We start from the raw sequence: 20,454 nt of genomic DNA on the forward strand, positions 1-20,454 counted from the left end.
AGGATCACAGCACTTGCAAAGTTTAAATACTTACCTTACCTTAACTATTATTATAAGGGAAATTAAGATTGACAAGCTTCATTAAGAAGAATGCATGGTTTTGGCATTAAAATGGGCACTCTAGGTGTTTTCCTGGCCCCCGCTCACTGCCGACTATGCTGCCACATTGACTTGCATTGGGTTTCGTGTTTCGGTCGATCCCGACTTTACGTCATAATCGGCCGATTTCACTCGACCCGACTATTGAGATAGTCGGGTTTCACGAAACCCGGCTCGACTCTAAAAAAGTCAAGGTCGCTCAACCCTAGTCCAGACTTTAGTGGGTGAATAATTATGCACACTGAAGTTTAAAGTTATTTTGTGCTATTTGTTGTTTGCTTCAAAATAAAAAGAGAACAAAGTGTTCATGGTTGTAGGCATGTTCTTTACATGAACTGGAGCAAATCCTCAAAAGAAAATAGTGAAATTCCAGGTTCTGCGGTAGAAAACACAAAAAATGCCAATGGGTGGTTAAATAATTTCACAAGTATATCCTTTACTCTGGACTCATCTGATATTCTGGCAGTCCTATTATTGGTGAGAATTTTTTATTCCTTATAAATTTTTACTACGTATACTATTCATCCTATGGGAACACTCCAATCTCTGAATTTTTTCACAGTACTATCTTCCTTTTCATTTTTAAAGGTACCATGTTGGGATGTGTTGCAGAAGATCAGAGAAGTGGGAACTCTGCAGAAATGAACTGTGGATGTGAAAAATTATTATGCCATCTAGACTAGATGGAGACAAAAGGGATGAGAACAACTCCAATCTGAGAAGACTGTTTATTTGTGATAGCACAGTTGTTCCTGTATGGTCCATAAACTGATGATGGCTGGTAATAACAACTTCCAGCATCTCCTTATGATTGTTAAAGATATAATGGAAGTTGCACATTCATGCAATACAAGAGTATTTGTTATGGGCTGACATGACATTGCAGTTGACTGCAGTACAAACGTGGTGCTGTATTCATGTACTGATAATTGTAGTAATTTATGAATGTACTGATGATGGTCTCGGTGATATATTCAAGTAGTGATAGTAGTTTTGGTGATGTACTGATGACGTTTCTGATTATGTATTTATGTACTGTTGTTGGTGGTTCTGGTGATGTATTCATGGTTATCATAATGTACACATGTACTTATGGTGGTTCTGGTGATGTATAAATGTTCTGATGATGGATATTCTGTTGATGTATTCATGTTCTAGTGGTGGTTCTGGTGCTGTGTTCATGTACTGATAATGGTTCTGATGATGTATTCATGTATTAATGGTAGTTCTGGTATAGCATTCAAGTACTGGTCATGATTCTCAAAATGTATTCATGAACAGACAATAGTTATGGTGCTGTATTCATGTACTGATGCTGGTTCTGGTGCTGTATCCATTTACTGATAAAGGTCCTGTATTCATGTACAAATTATGTTTCTGGTGATACATGGTTCTGGATATATTCATGTATCGATAGTGGTTCTGGTGCTGAATTCATCTACTTTTTGTAGATATGGTGCTATATTCATGAAATGATGGTCATTTTGTTACTGTATTCATGTATTAATGGCAAGGTTCATGCTGCTGTATTCATGTACTGATGATGGTTCTTGTGATGTATTCCAATATTCATGTATTGGTGGTGGTTCTGATGATGACAAATTAAGGATTACTATATCTGCATTTATGTTATGAGCATTAATCACTTTGTATTTCAAGGCTTCCTTCACTGCCATTTTGGCTTTTTTGTGAAGTTCATCTACAGGCTAAGGTTCATAGGAGAGTGTAATATGTCTCATATACTGCAATATTGTATTATTGTAGCTTATTATACTGTATAAGCAATCAGATTATAGCAGCTTCAGCTTCCCAAAGTGGATTAAAATAACAAAATGAAAAATATAAGTTTTTAAAAATATGAAAAAATATCCAAATTCACAGCACTTAAAAACAAAGCCCAAAAAACTATGACAGAATTGCATCGATTCACTACTGTTTTATATTGCAATGCTGGGAGGGGCACCAATTTAATTTTTGAAAGGAAGAAGTGGCCTTGATAGTGACCAATTAGAATCCAGCTTTGAGACACTGTGCCCCACCGATAAAAGTAAGCTTCCATGAGGACATGGGTTAGAGAAGCTCTTCTGTCTCTGATATCTTGTTATTCAATGAATATATTTAAAAACAAAAGTTTCAAACTTCTATGCCAAATGGGCATTAATACAGTGGTCCTAAATGTTCTCATTTTTTACAAGTCTCAAAAAGAAAGCTGCCATCAAATGTACTGATAAATTCTAAATATAAATTGTATTTGTAGCCGGAAAATATTCTTATGTCAAGAAGTTAACTTGACAAAAAATTGGATTTTTTTTGGGGGGGAGCGAAACATGATATTTAAAAACATCTGCAAAGAATGAAGCCTGGGATCAGCAGGTAGGTTGGTCTTTAAGTTCAGATCATTTCCCAGGAGGCTGTTATTCTTAAAGCTTTAATCAGGAGTATCAATGGAAAACGGAGTCATGACCTTTGAAATAAAGCTCGGCAGGATATTAACAGAAGCTGTGAATACTTTAAGCACCACTGGAAAGTTTCCCTGGCTCTACTGTAACAAAAGACCTTGATAATTCAATGAGTGGGAGCTGTGGATTGTGAACATCATTTGAAAATTCTATATTAGAACTTGTTTGAACCGCATTGTGCTGACAAAAGTTAGAAATGAAATGTCAACCCTGCTGTTCTGGCATTAAACACTCTCTAACACAATAAAAAGTCTGGAACCCCACAGATATGGACTTTTCTTTCTAAAGCCTTCTGTATGGGACTTTTACAGAATATTTATCTGGTGATTAAAAAGAAAAAAAGAGACGCTTTATTGACTAATCCCATGATCTCTGCAACCTGTTAACAGACACTGGGAGTTTGGCAACTTTAAGAAACAGTATAGGGTGTTACAAATTTGAAGCGGCAATAATATAGTTATTGGCTGCTTTCTTCGAAATTGCTAGTGGCATCAATATTCAGAAATAAAAAAATTAAATAAAAAACATTCCCTTTCTTGGGTTGGGTAAAAAGGTAAGTGAAAACCCCTTTTTTGTCTTTATTTTCTCCGTTTTTTGTCTCTATTTGGATTTTTTCTGGCCTGACCCCAAAAACTTCAGATGGTCTTATTTTATGACACACTAAGGGGTCCTAGTACAGAAAGCCGTCAATGATCAAGTGGAAGAGAACCATGTTTCAAGCTGACTTGGGAGCCAATCATTTAGCACTATGGTTTGCTTTTTTATGCACGACTATTTGTCACAAAACTTTTACGAGTTCTAAGGCCTCTTTGCACTGACTGATCACCCAAACAAGTACCGGTATTTGTCAAAATGATCATTCTCAATCACTAGCAATCATAAGCTGAACTAGGAAAGGCATCCTTTCTTGACTAATCAGTTTAATGAGGAACTGTTACTTACTTACATTGCCTTGAAAAAGTATTCATACCCTCAAACTTAACAAAATTTTTTCACATTACACCCACAAACGTAAAAGTTTTTTCATTGGATTTTATGTGATATACCAGCACAAAGTAGCAAGCATCTGTGAAGTGTAAAGGAAATGATACATGATTTTCTAAATATTTAAAAAATATAAATCTGAAAATTGTTACATGCATTTGTATTCAGCCCCCTGAGTCAATACTTGGTAGGACAAACTTTCTGGGCAATTACTGCTGCAGGTCTTTTGTGGTATGTCTCTACTAGAGATGAGCGCATATCTTCGTCTCCCTCCTTATTCGGCAAGCTATAGCGCTTACCGAATAAGCTTCAGCAGAACTCGGATACCTGGATCTCTCTGGCTGATGAACTGTGTCGCGGCTGTGTGATAGTCACAACACATGAATGGAGAACCTGTTTGTTGGGCTCTCCATTCATATGTTGTGACTGTCACACAGCCGCGACACATGCAGCTGCGGAACCGAACAGCTGATCAGCCGGAGCGATCCTGGAAGCCGGGTTCCGCTGCAGCATATTTAATAAGCGGTATAGCTTGCCAAATAAGGAGGGAGCCGAAGATATTCACTCATCTCTAGTCTCTACCAGCTTTGCATGTTTAAAGACTGAAATTTTTGCTCGTCTTCATTGCAAATTAGCTCTAGCTCAGTGAAATTGGATGGAAGCATTTGTGAATAGTAATTTTCAAGTCTGATTACAAGCAAACAGGTCACAGGTGGGGATGTTACCTTTAGTAGCAATTCAAACCCATTTGTGTCAACTTCTGTGCATGTTATCAGGCCAAAATGTGAACATTTGATCAGGGTCATTTGGATGTTTTGGGTTGTCATTATGATTTCAAAAGAGAAAACACAGTAGTTTGACAATAAATGGCTTCACCCAACCATTATCCATGAGAGGGAAAAAAGGTTTAGATGTTATCATTCATATTCTCTGAAAAAAGGCCAAGAAAGGAAAAATTCTGCCGGGGTCTGTAAACTTTTGAGCACAACTGTACATGTGCTTTATTTTTTTATTCAGTCTCTGTACCCCTTATCAACTGCAGACTTCAAAATGTCTACAGAAAAGTGAGTTGAAAACGTTATTTTTCCTACTTTATGATGATGGAATGCCTGAGGAACCACTACACAGATGGCGTCTTGGCTCTGTGACATCGGCTATCCTTCCCTTCGCTGCACAGATGGCATCTTGGCTCTGTGACATCGGCTATCCTTCCCTTCGCTGCACAGATGGCATCTTGGCTCTGTGACATCGGCTATCCTTCCCTTCGCTGCACAGATGGCATCTTGGCACTGTGACATCGGCTATCCTTCTCTTCGCTGCGCATATGGCGTCTTGGCACTGTGACATCGGCTATCCTTCCCTTCGCTGCACAGATGGCGTCTTGGCACTGTGACATCGGCTATCCTTCCCTTCGCTGCACAGATGACGTCTTGGCACTGTGACATCAGCTATCCTTCCCTTTGCTGCGCAGATGGTGTCTTGGCACTGTGACATCGGCTATCCTTCTCTTCGCTGCGCATATGGCATCTTGGCACTGTGACATCGGCTATCCTTCCCTTCGCTGCACAGATGGCGTCTTGGCACTGTGACATCGGCTATCCTTCCCTTCGCTGCACAGATGGCGTCTTGGCACTGTGACATCAGCTATCCTTCCCTTTGCTGCGCAGATGGCGTCTTGGCACTGTGACATCGGCTCTCCTTCCCTTCACTGCGCAGATGGCAGCTTGGCACTTTGACATCGGCTATCCTTCCTTTCTTTTGAATACCATATTATTATCTATACTGTAGGTTTCTGTTCAGATTTTACTTCCATTTCCACATGGATATTTCTTGACTCTCAGTCTACATTAGTAACCAGGTTGCACTTTGTGCACTTGATACTTTATGTTGTTCTACATGATGTTCTATTTCCATCTTGTTCTACAGGGATTGTAAGTGCTATATTTATTGCAGTCTTGGGAGTTATTTTTTGCATTGAGGCCTTAATTGAATGTATTTATGGAGAGTAGTACATGTATTCATGGAGACTGACTAATTATAGAAGTGCATCACTGTCGAAACACATTATTATTGTGGTTGATTCTGTCTTCTTTTTTAATTGCTCTGTCAAATGCTTGTGAGCTTTTTTTTATTTGCTTGTCCTAATATGTAATAATAAAAAAGTTGGTGATTTTGCGAACATTTTTGTAGGTGTGCATTCTTTTTATGGGGTCTTTCCTATGAGCAAGGTCATGGAGGTGTAAAGCAGACCCTAAGATAAAATCAAAATGAGCAAATACTATGTAGAAAGTAAATACATAGTAATAGTATGTATACATAACCTAGGGTACTTAGTTAACATTGTTTTAATAAAAAAAAGTAAAAGCCATCCAACCACGATAAGGTGTACCCGAATCGGGATGGTACCTAATTCTTGTAGTTCACCTCGTTATGTGCCAGTAGATGTAAAAATATGAGGGCAGAACCGGACCTGGGTTCCGACTATTCAGTCAACTGCCTGTGGAAAGCTATATAAACAAAATGAAAAGACACCAAAAAAGATGAGCTATGCCCCAGATTGTACAAAGTACAAAAAAGTAAACTAGATCGAAAAAAATTTTGAGCCAGAGAATTGCAAAAACATGCTCAAAACTTTTTTTGTTATGGAGGTGCAAAGGTCGGTTTAGATATTCTAATTTTTGGATTCTGTGTACTGGTCAATTGGCTTCCGTTATGTGACCCATTTTCAAGGGCTGCCGAAAATTGATGGGAACTATAACCTTAACATAAGTAATGATAAAGCAAATTGGGATGTTACCCAACGCATGCAAAATAGAACCTCATTTAGCTGCTCCCGATACAAATTGTACAAAAGTAACTTCTTGTACTTAACTTTCTCTGCAGGGGTTTTTTGAGAACATGCAATTTCAGTTTAAAATAGAAAATTCTGATATTTCAGCAAATATATAATTTGTGCACAATGAGTAGAAAATTACTTTGCTTCCATTATTTATGCGGATACTAATTACACTTTTTGATCCATCCATAACAAAGCTAGACACAGCTGGGATGCTCTGTTTGATTTGCTGCTATAAATAAAGTTTTTTTTTTCAGTGCATCTTTTCACCGTATTTAGGGCTGTACGATTAGTGCCGTAATGGAAAGAGTATTGTGCTTCCGATAAATAGATGTCACTTAAGTTATGGTGGAAAGACTTTTCTAATGACTGGTTTAGGACTTGTAAGTGCAATAAAACCTAATCTTCTTACAGTAAATTCATTTACCCATGAATCTGAAACATATCAATCAAATACAAAGTAGGGAATTCAATGATTTTTTTTTAGCCAAGCCAAAACGAAGGTGAGGTAATAAGATGAAAATTGGTCATATTACAGTTGACAACAGTTCTAAAATTTGCTGTTACTCACCCGATTTATGGAAAAATCTCAACTAATTTTGGTTAGTTTTGTATACCTTGCTCAAAAGTTGTTATCATTCAGTTTGCAGGGGGTCCTCTGGCCGAGATTGGGGGTGTTTCGAGATGAGAGTGTTGACAAGACCACAATTTGGACAGATCAGTCTTGGCTTTGACATATTTTGTGGTGCAACCAAAAATTATAGCATAAAATGGAACAAAGAGGGAGATGGCAGATGAAGATTCAGTTGACTTGCATGGTTATTAATGGACATTCATTGACATACCTTCCCAAAACTGGAAAAAAAACACCACTGATAACAATCTGGTTAGGATGATTTTGAGTTATGGGTTTTATGTATTAGCTGTGAGGCAGCGACTGGTGTGATTTGCGAGGGTCGCCATGTGTCCCCTAGGATGCGCTCAGAAGGAAATTAGACTGCTGGAGTGCCTTGTGGTCAAGTTATTTGGCCAAGGATTTATTCAGGAAAACCCGGTATGGGCTTTTATTTTTTAAACAGACTGCAGGAAGCTAGTGGGGCCGGTCCATTTCCTCCAGCCCGGATCTTACAAGTGTACAAAGAAAAAAACACAAAAATCGAGCTTAACTTGAGTTGGTACACATGCAGAAGTTAAAAGCATGTTCATTGGCCACAAAACATTAAAACCTACAAGAGAAAAAGTAAGCAAAAACCCTGATGTAACTAAGTAAAAAAGCAAAAGTATATTTAAATAACACAGTGTTTTTAGTAATACTGTTTTTTGATTAAAAAAATAGCACAAAAGCCATTCCACCACGTCAAGGTAACTCTGATCGGGACAGTCCTACTCTGTCTAATATTAAAACCTTACTATGTGTAAATGTTGACCTCAGTGTGAATAAGGGCAGACAATAGGACTGGGCCCAACCAGGGAACACCAGACCGGATTTTACAAGTGTCCCATGGCCACAGAGTTGACTTTCATGAAAAAAAAGCTCCGTCTGTGTGAGGCAGCCAAGCAGAGCAAACTCGTGGCACCCCCATTGCTTGATACGGTGGTGCAGTTGCCCTGAGCAACTGGACATTTATGGACTGTTTTTGTTTCCCGGCTGCGATCCAGAGGCTATCAATTTGGTGCTTCTACTTCATGAGTACTCTGAATATTAAAGAGACTTTTGCTTTTGGAACTTTATTGTGGTCACTGCCTCCTCACTGCATAAGTGTGCTACCGCCGCACTACATAGCATATATTTTTGCCAAGAGTTTGGATAGTCACATATTGGGAAAAAAATAGTTTAAAGGAGCACTTCCATCAAAGTTTTCATCCTCTTAATATACTGCAGTCATCAAATTGTATAGCACTGTGCACATAAAATTACTAATTTTGCCTTTCTATTCAGCTAATTCTTCTGTTTTCCTTTAGACCTTTGATTTCCTGTGATTAAAAATGAGTAGCTGAATCCTTCAAAGCTCTATGTAGAAACTGTGTCTTTTCCCTGCATGAGTCATCATTAGAACTTCAGAGTGTTTTCAAGGACTGTAGTTCAAATGATGCCTCATGCAGGAAAAGTTTTTAATCACATGAAGTCATAGACCTAATGAAAAGAGAAGAATGAACTGGATAAAAAGGCAAAATGAGCAATTGTAAGTACACAGTGCTATATAATATAATGATTATAATAAATTAGGAGGATGACATTTTTGATGAAAGTGCTACTTTAAGCTCATTTTTTTCCCAATATGTGACTTCTTTAACCTAGTCATCATCCCTGCTTATGTCTCATTAGAGGTTAATATTGCTGCTAACTCTCTCCGCCATGCTATACGCTGCAGTTCTTCTCAGCTGTTGAGTGGAAAGTCACAATGAGAAAGTCACTGTATAAGTATTTGACTTCCATTACATAAACTCATTACTAGTGTTGAGCATTCCGATACTGCAAATATCGGGTATCGGCCGATACTTGCTGTATCGGAATTCCGATACCGAGTTCCGATATTTTTGTGATATCGGAAATCGGTATCGGAGTGTGCGGTGCGTATGGTTCCAAGGGTCTGGAGGAGAGGAAACTCTCCTTCAGGCCCTGGGATCCATATTAATGTAAAAAATAAAGAATAAAAATAAAAAATATGGCTATACTCACCCCTCCGAAGAACCCTGGCTGTCACCGCTGCAAGCGTCCGCCTCCGTTCCTGAGAATGTAGTGAGTGAAGGACCTTCGATGACGTCGCGGTCAGAAAAAAGCTGAAATTCTTCACTTTTCCAGGAAGTGACCCATCGAAAAGGTATAGTCACCAATTTTGTTGTAATTTAGTTTGAATATGCATGAATTGCATTAAATGAAATCTCCCTGGAGATGATCGTCATAATGTAATATATATATTCATAATAATATCTCAGCCTTAAGTACCACACTTAAGAAGACACTTGACGGAACGAGGGATAATGTGCACTTTGTGAATTTCCACTTGCAATATATTTTTTTTAACCCAAAATGAGAATTTGAAGAAACTTTGATGAAAGTTACTGTGTGATTTTTTTTAATGCCTTCTGTTACTCTCATCAAGGTCATTTTAACATAGGTGAGTAGTGGGCAAAGATGTTTTAAGCGTCCCCTCTACCACAACTAGAGTGAAAAAAGAGGTTTAGTATTGATCATCTGTCATAGAGATTTCTACCCAAGCGCATTGTCTGTATAGACAGTGCTGCAAGGTGTCTGCTTTATGGCAGACAAAATAAAAAGGAGTCATCAGACAGAGAAATGAGACACATTGGACTACAGGAAATGATGGAGGACATCATAGGACCAGGGACTGACAAGAGACCTGCATACTTTCATGTCCTACCTCTGTGTCTAGTGTTATTGTCCAATCTTATTTGGACTTTCTGCCGTTCAACAGAGCAATTTCCACCCACTAACGATAATGAATCAGCTCTGTTAATTTTGTACCAGCCTCAGCAGCAAAGCAGAAAACCGAGTTACAGAAAGCAGGACGTATCGGACCATTCTCAACTGTTTCCCAGTTGCACCATAAGACTAAGTGTATGAGCACACATCAGGATTTTTTAGCAGAAATTTCCCGACAAAAACCGGACATTTCTGCCCAAAATCCGCATGCGTTTTTTTTTGCGTGTTTTTCGCGGTTTTTATGCGTTTTTGATGCATTTTTTGCGTGTTTTTTGTGCGTTTTTTTTTGCATTTTTTCCCAATGCATAGAACAGCGGGAAAAATGCAAAAAATCTGCAAAATTAATAAACATGCTGCTTTTTTTTACCGCAATGCTTTTTTTGCGGAAAAAAATGCATCATGTGCACAAAAATTGCAGAATGCATTCTAAATGATAGGATGCATATGTATGCATTTTTAATGCGTTTTTATAGTGTTTTTATCGCAAAAAAAGCTAAAAAAAGCAAAAAAACTTGAACATGTGCACATACCCTAAAGAAGGTAAGAAATTCCTGTCCATTCTCTGCTAATCCTGTCCCAGTCTCTTCAGTAAAGCTGAAAACTGAGCTGTAGAAATCAGGAAGTGTTAGACCATTCTCAGCTCATTGTTTCCCAGTTCTTTCAGAAAGGCTATGTGCACGCACTGTGGATTTTGATACGTTTCCGCAGAATTTCTGGATGCACAGAATTGCATCAAATCCGCAGTGTAGTGCACCACGAATGTAAGTCAATGGGAAATTGAGAATTGGTGTGCACATGCGGAAAAATATGCGCGGATTAGCAGCGTTTTATTTTCCACAGCATGTAAATTCTTTTTGTGGATCTGCAGAATTTCTGCACCCATTGACTACTATTGAGTCAGGCAAATCCGCAGCAAAACTGCAGGTTTAAAAAGATCTGCAGTTTTGCTGCGGAGTTGCCTGGGAGAAACGCTGCAGATTGTGAGGAGGAAGAGTGTGTGGGCAGATACTGTGTGTGTGGGCAGATACCGTGTGTGTGGGCGGAGAAGATGTGCGTGTCTGTGTGCGGGTGTATACGTGTATCTGCGTGTATCTGTGTGTATGTGTGGGGGTCTGCGGGTGTGTGCGGTGCTTTGTGCATGTGTGTGCGGGTCAGTATGTAAGCAGGCATTGTCCAATGGGACTACTAGTCCCATCCGGCTATGCCTGCTACAGCGACAGCTAGCCGATGATGGGACAGTTGTAATCCAATCATCCGGCTGCTGTGTAAAAAAAACAAAAACACATACAGTACAGACCAAAAGTTTGGACACACCTTCTCATGTAAAGATTTTTCTGTATTTTCATGACTATGAAAATTGTACATTCACACTGAAGGCATCAAAACTATGAATTAACACATGTGGAATTATATACTTAACAAAAAAGTGTGAAACAACTGAAAATATATTCTAGGTTCTTCAACGTAGCCAGTGGCCAACTTTTGCCTTGATGACTGCTTTGCACACTCTTGGCATTCTCTTGATGAGCTTCAAGAGGTAGTCACCGGGAATGGTTTTCACTTCACAGTTGTGCCCTGTCAGGTTTAATAAGTGGGATTTCTTGCCTTATAAATGGGGTTGGGACCATCAGTTATGTTGTGAAGTCTGGTGGATACACAGCTGATAGTCCTACTGAATAGACTGTTAGGATTTGTATTATGGCAAGAAAAAAGCAGCTAAGTAAGGAAAAACAAGTGGCCATCATTACTTTAAGAAATGAAGGTCAGTCAGTCCAAAAAATTGTGAAAACTTTGAAGGTGTCCCCAAGTGCAGTGGCAAAAACCATCAAGCGCTACAAAGAAACTGGCTCACATGAGGACCACCCCAGGAAATGAAGACCAAGAGTCACCTCTGCTTCTGAGGATAAGTTTATCCGAGTCACTAGACTCAGAAATCGCAGGTTAACAGCAGCTCAGATTAGAGACCAGGTCAATGCCACACAGAGTTCTTGCAGCAGACACAACTCTACAACAACTGTTAAGAGGAGACTTTGTGCAGCAGGCCTTCATGGTAAAATAGCTGCTAGGAAACCACTGCTAAGGACAGGCAACAAGCAGAAGAGACTTGTTTGGGCTAAAGAACACAAGGAATGGACATTAGACCAGTGAAAATCTGTGCTTTGGTCTGATGAGTCCAAATTTGAGATCTTTGGTTCCAACCACCGTGTCTTTGTGCGACGCAGAAAAGGTGAACGGATGGACTCTATATGCCTGGTTCCCACCGTGAAGCATGGAGGAGGAGGTGTGATGGTGTGGGGGTGCTTTTCTGTTGACACTGTTGGAGATTTATTCAAAATTGAAGGCATACTGAACCAGCATGGATACCACAGCATCTTGCAGCGGCATGCTATTCCATTTGGTTTGCGTTTAGTTGGACCATCATTTATTTTTCAACTGGATAATGACCTCAAACACACCTCCAGGCTGTGTAAGGGCTATTTGACCAAGAAGGAGAGTGATGGGGTGCTACGCCAGATGACCTGGCCTCCACAGTCACCAGACCTGAACCCAATCGAGATGGTTTGGGGTGAGCTGGACCGTAGAGTGAAGGCAAAAGGGCCAACAAGTGCTAAGCATCTTTGGGAACTCCTTCAAGATTGTTGGAAGACCATTACCGGTGACTACCTCTTGAAGCTCATCAAGAGAATGCCAAGAGTGTGCAAAGCAGTCATCAAAGCAAAAGGTGGCTACTTTGAAGAACCTAGAATATAAGACATAATTTCAGTTGTTTCACACTTTTTTGTTAAGTATATAATTCCACATGTGTTAATTCATAGTTTTGATGCCTTCAGTGTGAATGTACAATTTTCATAGTCATGAAAAAACAGAAAAATCTTTAAATGAGAAGGTGTGTCCAAACTTTTGGTCTGTACTGTACACGCATACAGTACATACATATACACATACAGTACATACTCACCATACAGCTAATCCCCGACACCCTTGATCACCTGTAAAAAAATAAAATAATAAACCAACAGTATACTCGCTGTTCTGATGTAACCTGTCATGATCCCAATGGCAGGGGATCACAAAAAGGACAAGCACAGATACAAACAAGCTCTAGGGCGATGGAACCTGAGCTGACCGCGACCCTGAACCTAACACACAAATAAAAGTAGCCGGGGAACGTGCCTACGATGATCCTAGACGTCTCGCTCCAGCCGAAGATCTAACTTCCCCTATCAGAAAAAACACAGACCTCTCTTGCCTCCAGAGAAATACCCCACAGCAAATAGCAGCCCCCCACATATAATGACGGTGAAATGAGAGGAAAGCACATACGTAGTATGAAAACAGTTTCAGCAAAATGAGGCCCGCTAAAGCTAGATAGCAGAGGATACAAAAGTGAACTGCGCGGTCAGCGAAAAACCCTTCAAAAAAACATCCTGAAATTACTTGAACTCATGTGCCAACTCATGGTACATGAAAAGCAATTTCAGCCCACTAGAGCAACCAGCAGCAGAGAATCACATATCTGCAGGCTGGACTAAAAACCAAATTAAGCAAAACACAAAACAGGAAAATCCAAACTTAGCTTGTCCAGAAGGTACTAGGAGCAGGGAGCAGAGGTAACAAGACACACTGGATACATTGATAACCGGCGAGGAAATGCCAGCAAAGCCAGGTTAAATAGGAAACTCCCATATGCTGATGGAACAGGTGGAACCCAGAAACCCAGGAAAGACAAGTCAATCAGTAACCACCAGAGGGAGCCCAAAAACAGAACTCACAACAGTAACCCATTTAATAACGAGTGTCCCACGATGATTTCCCATGGAGAGCTGTCATATTGGCAGATATGACCACTCCCTAGGGGCTCTGGTGATACACTGACAGCAGCTATCCTCCCGCAGTGGATCACTCTGCTGTCAGAGGCCACTGAAGTTCAAGCTGTCACTTGTGCCACAACAGCATGCATGGCAAAACTCTCACACAGCAGTGCCGTAAAGTGAGAGCACGAACTCCAGTGAATCCTCAGTGATAACACTGCAGGAGCCATTATCTCCTGTCAGTGTGTCACTGGAAGCCCTGTAGAGCGGTCGCATCTCCTGATATTCCTATATTTACTATGCTCTATAGGGGAGATCGTCGTGGGACACTCGTTATTACATGGATCATGTCGGAACAGGGAGTATACTGTTGGTTTGTTTTATTTTTTGTTACTGGAGATCGAGGGCGTCTCATGGATTAGGCATCTAATAAAGATGTGAAACTCTGTTTAGTGTTTTATTTCATTAAAATACTTTATTCTGGCTATATGTTTATTTAACCCCTTAACAACTGTAGGATTAGTAATGGATAGGTGTCTTATTGATGCCTCTCCGTTAGCAAGGCGGCTTGAAGTCACCTTACAATGCAAAGGTGACATCAACCCCCAACTATTACCCCACTTGCCACCGCTACAGGGCAGTGGGAAGAGAGAGGCTAAGTGCCGGAATTGGTGCATCTTAGAGATGCACCATTTCTGCGGCTGCTGAAGGCTGGTGTTTGTAGCTGGGCGGGCCAATATCCATGGCCTCTTCCTAGGCTATTAATATCAGCCCACAGCTGTCTGCATAGCTTTTTCTGGCTATTAATTATAGGGGGACCCCACGTAATTTTTCTTGGGCGGTCCCCCTATTTTAATAGCAAGTAAAGGCTAAATATACAGCTGGGACTGATATTCATAGCCTGGGAAGCTCCATGGGTATTACCCCCATCCCTGGCTATAACCATCGGCCCCCAGTCGCTGGCTTTCCCTCTGTGACACAGAAAATTGCGTGGGACCCCACACCATTTTTAATTTTTTTTTATTAAACAGATATTATGTTTAAGGCCACAGTCACACTTGCGAGAAACTCGCACGAGTCTTGCACCTCAATAACAGTCACTACTGCCGGCACTCGGAATCAAAGTGTGCGGCTGCATGTATTTCTATGCAGCTGAACGCTACGGTCCGAGTGACGGTGTCATGCCGGGTATTTAGGTGCGAGACTCATGCAAGTTTCTTGCAAGTGTGACCCTGGCCTAACGTAGATTTTGTGTGTATGTGTGTCTTTATTTAACTCTTTATGTACCATTTTATTATATTTATTACTAAACATCGGGCTTGGTATTATCTATCTATCTATAGATATATTTAACTATCTATCTATAGATCTATTTATCCATCTATCTATAGATACATCTATCCATCTATCTATTGTTATATCTATCCATCTATCTATAGATCTATCTATAGATAGATAGTTCTATACATAGATCTATAGATAGATAGATAGATCTATAGATAGATATATAACCTGATCGCTAAATGGCGTAGCGAACAAAAAATTTGAAACGACAGAATTAAGTTTTTTGGGTCGGCCCAACATTGTATTAAAATGGAATAATGGGCGATCAAAAGAACATATCTGCACCAAAAAGGTATCATTAAAAATGTCAGCTCATCACGTAAAAAATAAGCCTTTACCCAACCCCAGATCATGAAAAATGGAGACGCTCCGGGTATCGGAAAATAGCGCAATCTTTTTTTTTTTGTTTTTAGCAAAGTTTTGAATTTTTTTTAACACTTAGCTAAAATAGAACCTAGATATGTTTGGTGTCTATGAACTCGTAATGACCTGAATAATCATAATGGCAGGTCACTTTTAGAATTTAGTGAACCTAGCAAAAAAGCCAAAAAAAAAAGTGTAGGATTGCACTTTTTTTTGCAAATTCCCCACACTTGGAACTTTTTTTTCCCGTTTTCTAGTACATGACATGCTAAAACCAATGATTTTGTTCACAAGTACAACTTGTTCCACAAAAAATAAGCAATCACATGGCCATATTGACGGAAAAATAAAAAAGTTATGGCTCTGGAAAGAGGTGAGCGAAAACCGAAAAAAGCTGGGGTCATGAAGGGGTTAATGCTTTCTGTGTTTTCACATGGCCGTAACTTATACATAGTGCTGCTGTGCTTTCATTTTTCTATATAATGCAGTCTGGCAGCTTGCACATGTTCACACTTAGAAGATGCTGGTCAGTTTTTTTGTATATTTAACTATTGGATGTTGGCTGCATGATTCTGCACTCCTCCCATCTGTATGATGCGCCAATTCTGGCACTTAACCTCTCTCCTCCCACTTCCGTGTAGGGTGGCATATGGGGTAATAAGGGGTTAATGTCACCATTGATTGTAAGGTGACATTAAGCCTGGTTAATAATGGAGAGGGGTCAATAAGACACCTATCTATTATTAATCCTATAGTTATTAATGGGTTAAAAAAAAGACACAGCCAGAAAAAAAGCATTTTAATTAAATAAAACACTACACATTTTTTTTTCATTTTAATTCCATGCCTAATCCAATCGAAGCCATCGATCACATGCAAAAAGTTTTAAAGAACAAACACAAATACTCCCTGTTCTGATGTAGTCCCACTTCACAAACGAGTGTCCCACAATCCCACAACGATCTTCCCTATAGAGTGGTCACATCAGCAGATGTGACCACTCTATAGGGACTCTGATGACACACTGACCGGAGATAACCCTTCCGCAGTGTATCATTGGAGTTCACTTTACGGCACTACAGCTGTGAGAAATTTCTCACGCTGTAGTGCCGTAAGTGACAGGTGAACTCAGGTGACCTGTCGGCGGTAGAATGATACAGTGTGGAGGATTATCTCTGTCATTGTATCACCGGAGCCCCTGGAGAGTGGTCACATCTGCTGATGTGACAGCTCTCCATGGGAGATCGTCGTGGGACATTCGTTATTAATTGGATTACGTCAGACACAGGGATTATATTGTTTGTTTAATATTTTAATTTTATTTGCAGATGATCGATGGCATTGGGGATTAGGTATATATGGTAAGTATGTACTACATGTGTACTGTATGTGTTTTTTTTATTTTTATTTTTTTATCATTCAACACATTAGCCGGATGATGGGACTACTTTCCCATCATTGGCTAATGGTGTCACTGTAGCAAGCATATCTGCATGGGATTAGTAGTCCCATCGGATGATGTCTGCCTACACACAGACACACACAGCCCCGCACACACCAACACACATACACAGATTCACACAGACACTGGCACACACACATACACACAGACCCCCGCAAACACATACATGCACGTAGCTCTTTGCTTTGGATTGGCCTGACTCAATTGAAGTCAATGGGTGCAGAAACGCTGCGGATCCGCAAAAAGAATTGACATGCTGTGGAAAAAAAAATGCTGCGTTTCTGCGCTGATTTTTCTGCAGCATGTGCACAACAAATCTCCTTTTCCGTTAGATTAACACTGGCTGTGCACTACACTGCGTATTTGATGTGAATCCGTGTGGCCAAAAGCGCTGTGGATCCGCGCCTAAATCTGCAACGTGTGCACATAGCCTTAGACCATTCTCGGCTCATTCTTTCTCAGTTCTACAGTAAAAATGCAGAAAGCAGGACATAATCAGTCCATTCTCTGCTCATTCTGTCTTAGTCACTTCAGTAAAGCTGAAAAATTAGCTGCAGAAAGCAGGAAATATTAATCTTTTGTGGCCAGTGACTATTTCATTTTCGTATTATTAATAGTTTAGGAAGATTTTCCTACATGTAGCAGACACAAACCTGATAGTCAACAGCATTATGTTTATATGTTTTTGTGTATGATGATTGAAGGTTCACATGAATGGCATGCTATACAATAAGCATACACAATCGAGGGGCCCTATGCTATTAATGTAAGGCAGTAGTCGTCATGTTGGTGACTACTACAGTGACATGTAAAGGTGACATTGTGAACAGTTAGGCATGTTGAAGAGTAAATTATCTCTAAAAGGCCTAAAATTAAAGATGACACATTTCCTTTGTATTTTAGGCAAATATATATATTTATCTTTTACATTTGAATAAAAACAAAAAGGAAAATGGGTCAATGCAAAACTTTGTGCACTCTTGGAGATTTATGTGACAGAAATTTTTTACCGAGATTTCAGACCTTAATTTGCATATTAGGGTTATGGCTTGTTCACTTCACTGTCATTGTCAGGAAAGGCCGGGTGATGCAAATTTCCCAGCTTTATAAAAATCCAGCCTCCTCTAACCTTGTGCCTAAAAACAGCAGCCATGGGTTCCCAGCACTCTGCCTAGCACTCTGAAAATGAAAATGGTGGAGGCCCGCAAAACAGGAGAAGGCAATAGTAAGATAGCAAAGCATTTTCAAGTTGCACTTTCCTCAGTTTGAAATGTAATTAACAAATGGCAGTTAACAAGAACAGTTGAGGTCAAGATAAGGACTGGAAGACCAAGCAAAATTTCAGTGAGAGCTACTCATAGGATTGCTAGAGAGGCAAATTAGAACCCCCCCTTGACTGCAAAAGACATACAGAAAGATTAAGCAGACTCTGAACTTGCGGTACATTGTTCTACTGTCCAGAAACACCTGTATAGATATGGCCGTCCTGGAAGAGTCATCAGAAGAAAACCTCTTCTACATCCTCCTCATAAGATTCAGTGTCAGAAGTATGCAAAAGAAAAAAGAGCTCAGAAATCCAGGAAAAGAATATCTCGCCAACCATTAAGCATGGGGGTGGATCAATCATGCTTTGGGGTTGTGTTGTAGCAATAGCACAAGGAACATTTCACAGGTAGAAGGAAGAATGGATTAAATGAAATTGCAACAAATTCTTGATGCAAACTTGACACCATCTGTTATAAAGCTGAAGTTGAAAAGAGGAATCACTTCTACAAATGGATAATGATCCTAAACACGTATCAAATTACCTCAAAAGGTATAAGCTGAAGCTTTTGCAATGACCCTTACAGCCCGTAATCTAAACATCATTGAAAATCTGTGATTAGACCTCAAAATAGCAGTCAATGCAAGACAATCCAGGAATCTCACAGAACTGGAAGAATTTTCCAAAGAGGAATGGATGAAAATCCCACAAACAAAAATTGAAATAATTTTGGCAGCCTACAAAAGCGTTTACAAGCTTTGATACTTTCAAAAGGGGGTGCTGCAAGGTGCTAAACATGCAAGGCCCATTTTCCTTTTTGTAATTTTTAAAATGTAAACGATGAAAATATATACATTTTTGCCTAAAATACGAAGGAAATGTGTCAGTAATTTGTACCAGGGGTGTCCAAACTTTTACATGCCACTGTACATCTGTACCTACTTTACAGTGGAAGGTTCCAGCATATCTCATTACATAGGCCTACTCTTCTAGCATCTGCCAGGTAAATAAGATTCTATACCTACTTCTAATGGAATGGCACATGGTGAGCAGTGTCCTAGATGAGTTTTGAACATTCTCACAGCCTCAATGCTGTGATAACTCATTTAAAAATCATCAGCCTTTTTATAAGCACATGCTTCCCTTAATTTAGACCGGAAGATTTGACACTGAAAAGACTGAGAAGTTCTGCTTTACATAAAGCACTGGTGTGAGATAGTACTTACGAAAGCATAATATGCCCATCAAGACAGCTGTGCTATGTGTGTGTAGACAGACCCTATCTCTCCTCCCTACTGATCACTCACAGCCCAGCTCTCACTTCTTTGTGCAACGTAATCCCTCATTGATGATGTTTATACTTCATAGTTGATGTAGGTATTCAATGCCATGGCCAGTTGTATGGGGAAAGAGAACTGTGTGGTCAGTAATGGCGAGCAAATAAATTTGAGTGGAGTTGAATTCTACTCGAAATTTACAAAAGTCTTTTTGTAATTTGCTTCCACGTGGATTCATCAATTTTTCTTTGCCATAATGTGCATCAAACCATTTAAAAAATCGTTATACCAACCTCACCACTGAAATCTCTGTCCCGTCGATTACTCACCACCACCTGTCTAGTCCTCGCTGCCTCTTTTGATTTGTGTTGGAATTTTTCGGTCCTCTTTTAATGTGCTGAACTTCCAGGTGTCAGGGTGCCCAAGAGTGTTTTAAGTTGGCAAGAGGGAGGTGAACGACATCATGAGGTCCAGGAAAAAAGTTGTGTGATCAAGCAAATTTGAATTTTTCCTGACCTGTTCATCTCCAGTGCACAGGTAGACTCATCTTTCCCTTTCACTCATAGCCCAGGTTGCAGTGCTCTATGTAATATGATTAGTGATGAGCGAATATACTCGTTACTCGAGATTTCTCGGGGTCCATAAGTACATGTGGGGGTTGCGCGCCAGAGAGAAAGCAGGCTGCAGCGCCACGCTCCCCCAGAGAGAGTGCTCCCCGTGAGTGCACTGAGGCTGAGATATCATTCGTAGTGAAGGCTGGATGTGAGAGTGTGGACTTGGAAGCCTCCGTAATCAGAGAAGATGAATCCTCTGACAGTGACCTGAGCGCGCAGCCCGGGTGACCGCAGTGACAAGCCAGGATCCCTGAGTGTGACAAGTAAACTGCTCAGTGTGGGTGTAGCATTGCTACTGCAGAAAGACTGCCAGTCTGATATACAGAGACTCTCAGCAGAGTGGCTGTGTTATTTCCTGCTTCCAGCTTCACTGGGAGAAAAGACTGCAAAGACTTAACCCCGGAGTCTCCAGTTCCCAGGAGACAGTGGAGAGACTTCAGGATCTCAAGCACTGCTGGTGACTGTACCAATGTTGGAATAACGACCCTCCAGTCA

Source organism: Ranitomeya imitator, chromosome 5, assembly GCF_032444005.1.
Source record: "Ranitomeya imitator isolate aRanImi1 chromosome 5, aRanImi1.pri, whole genome shotgun sequence".
In the NCBI taxonomy this organism is placed as follows: Eukaryota; Metazoa; Chordata; class Amphibia; order Anura; family Dendrobatidae; genus Ranitomeya; species Ranitomeya imitator.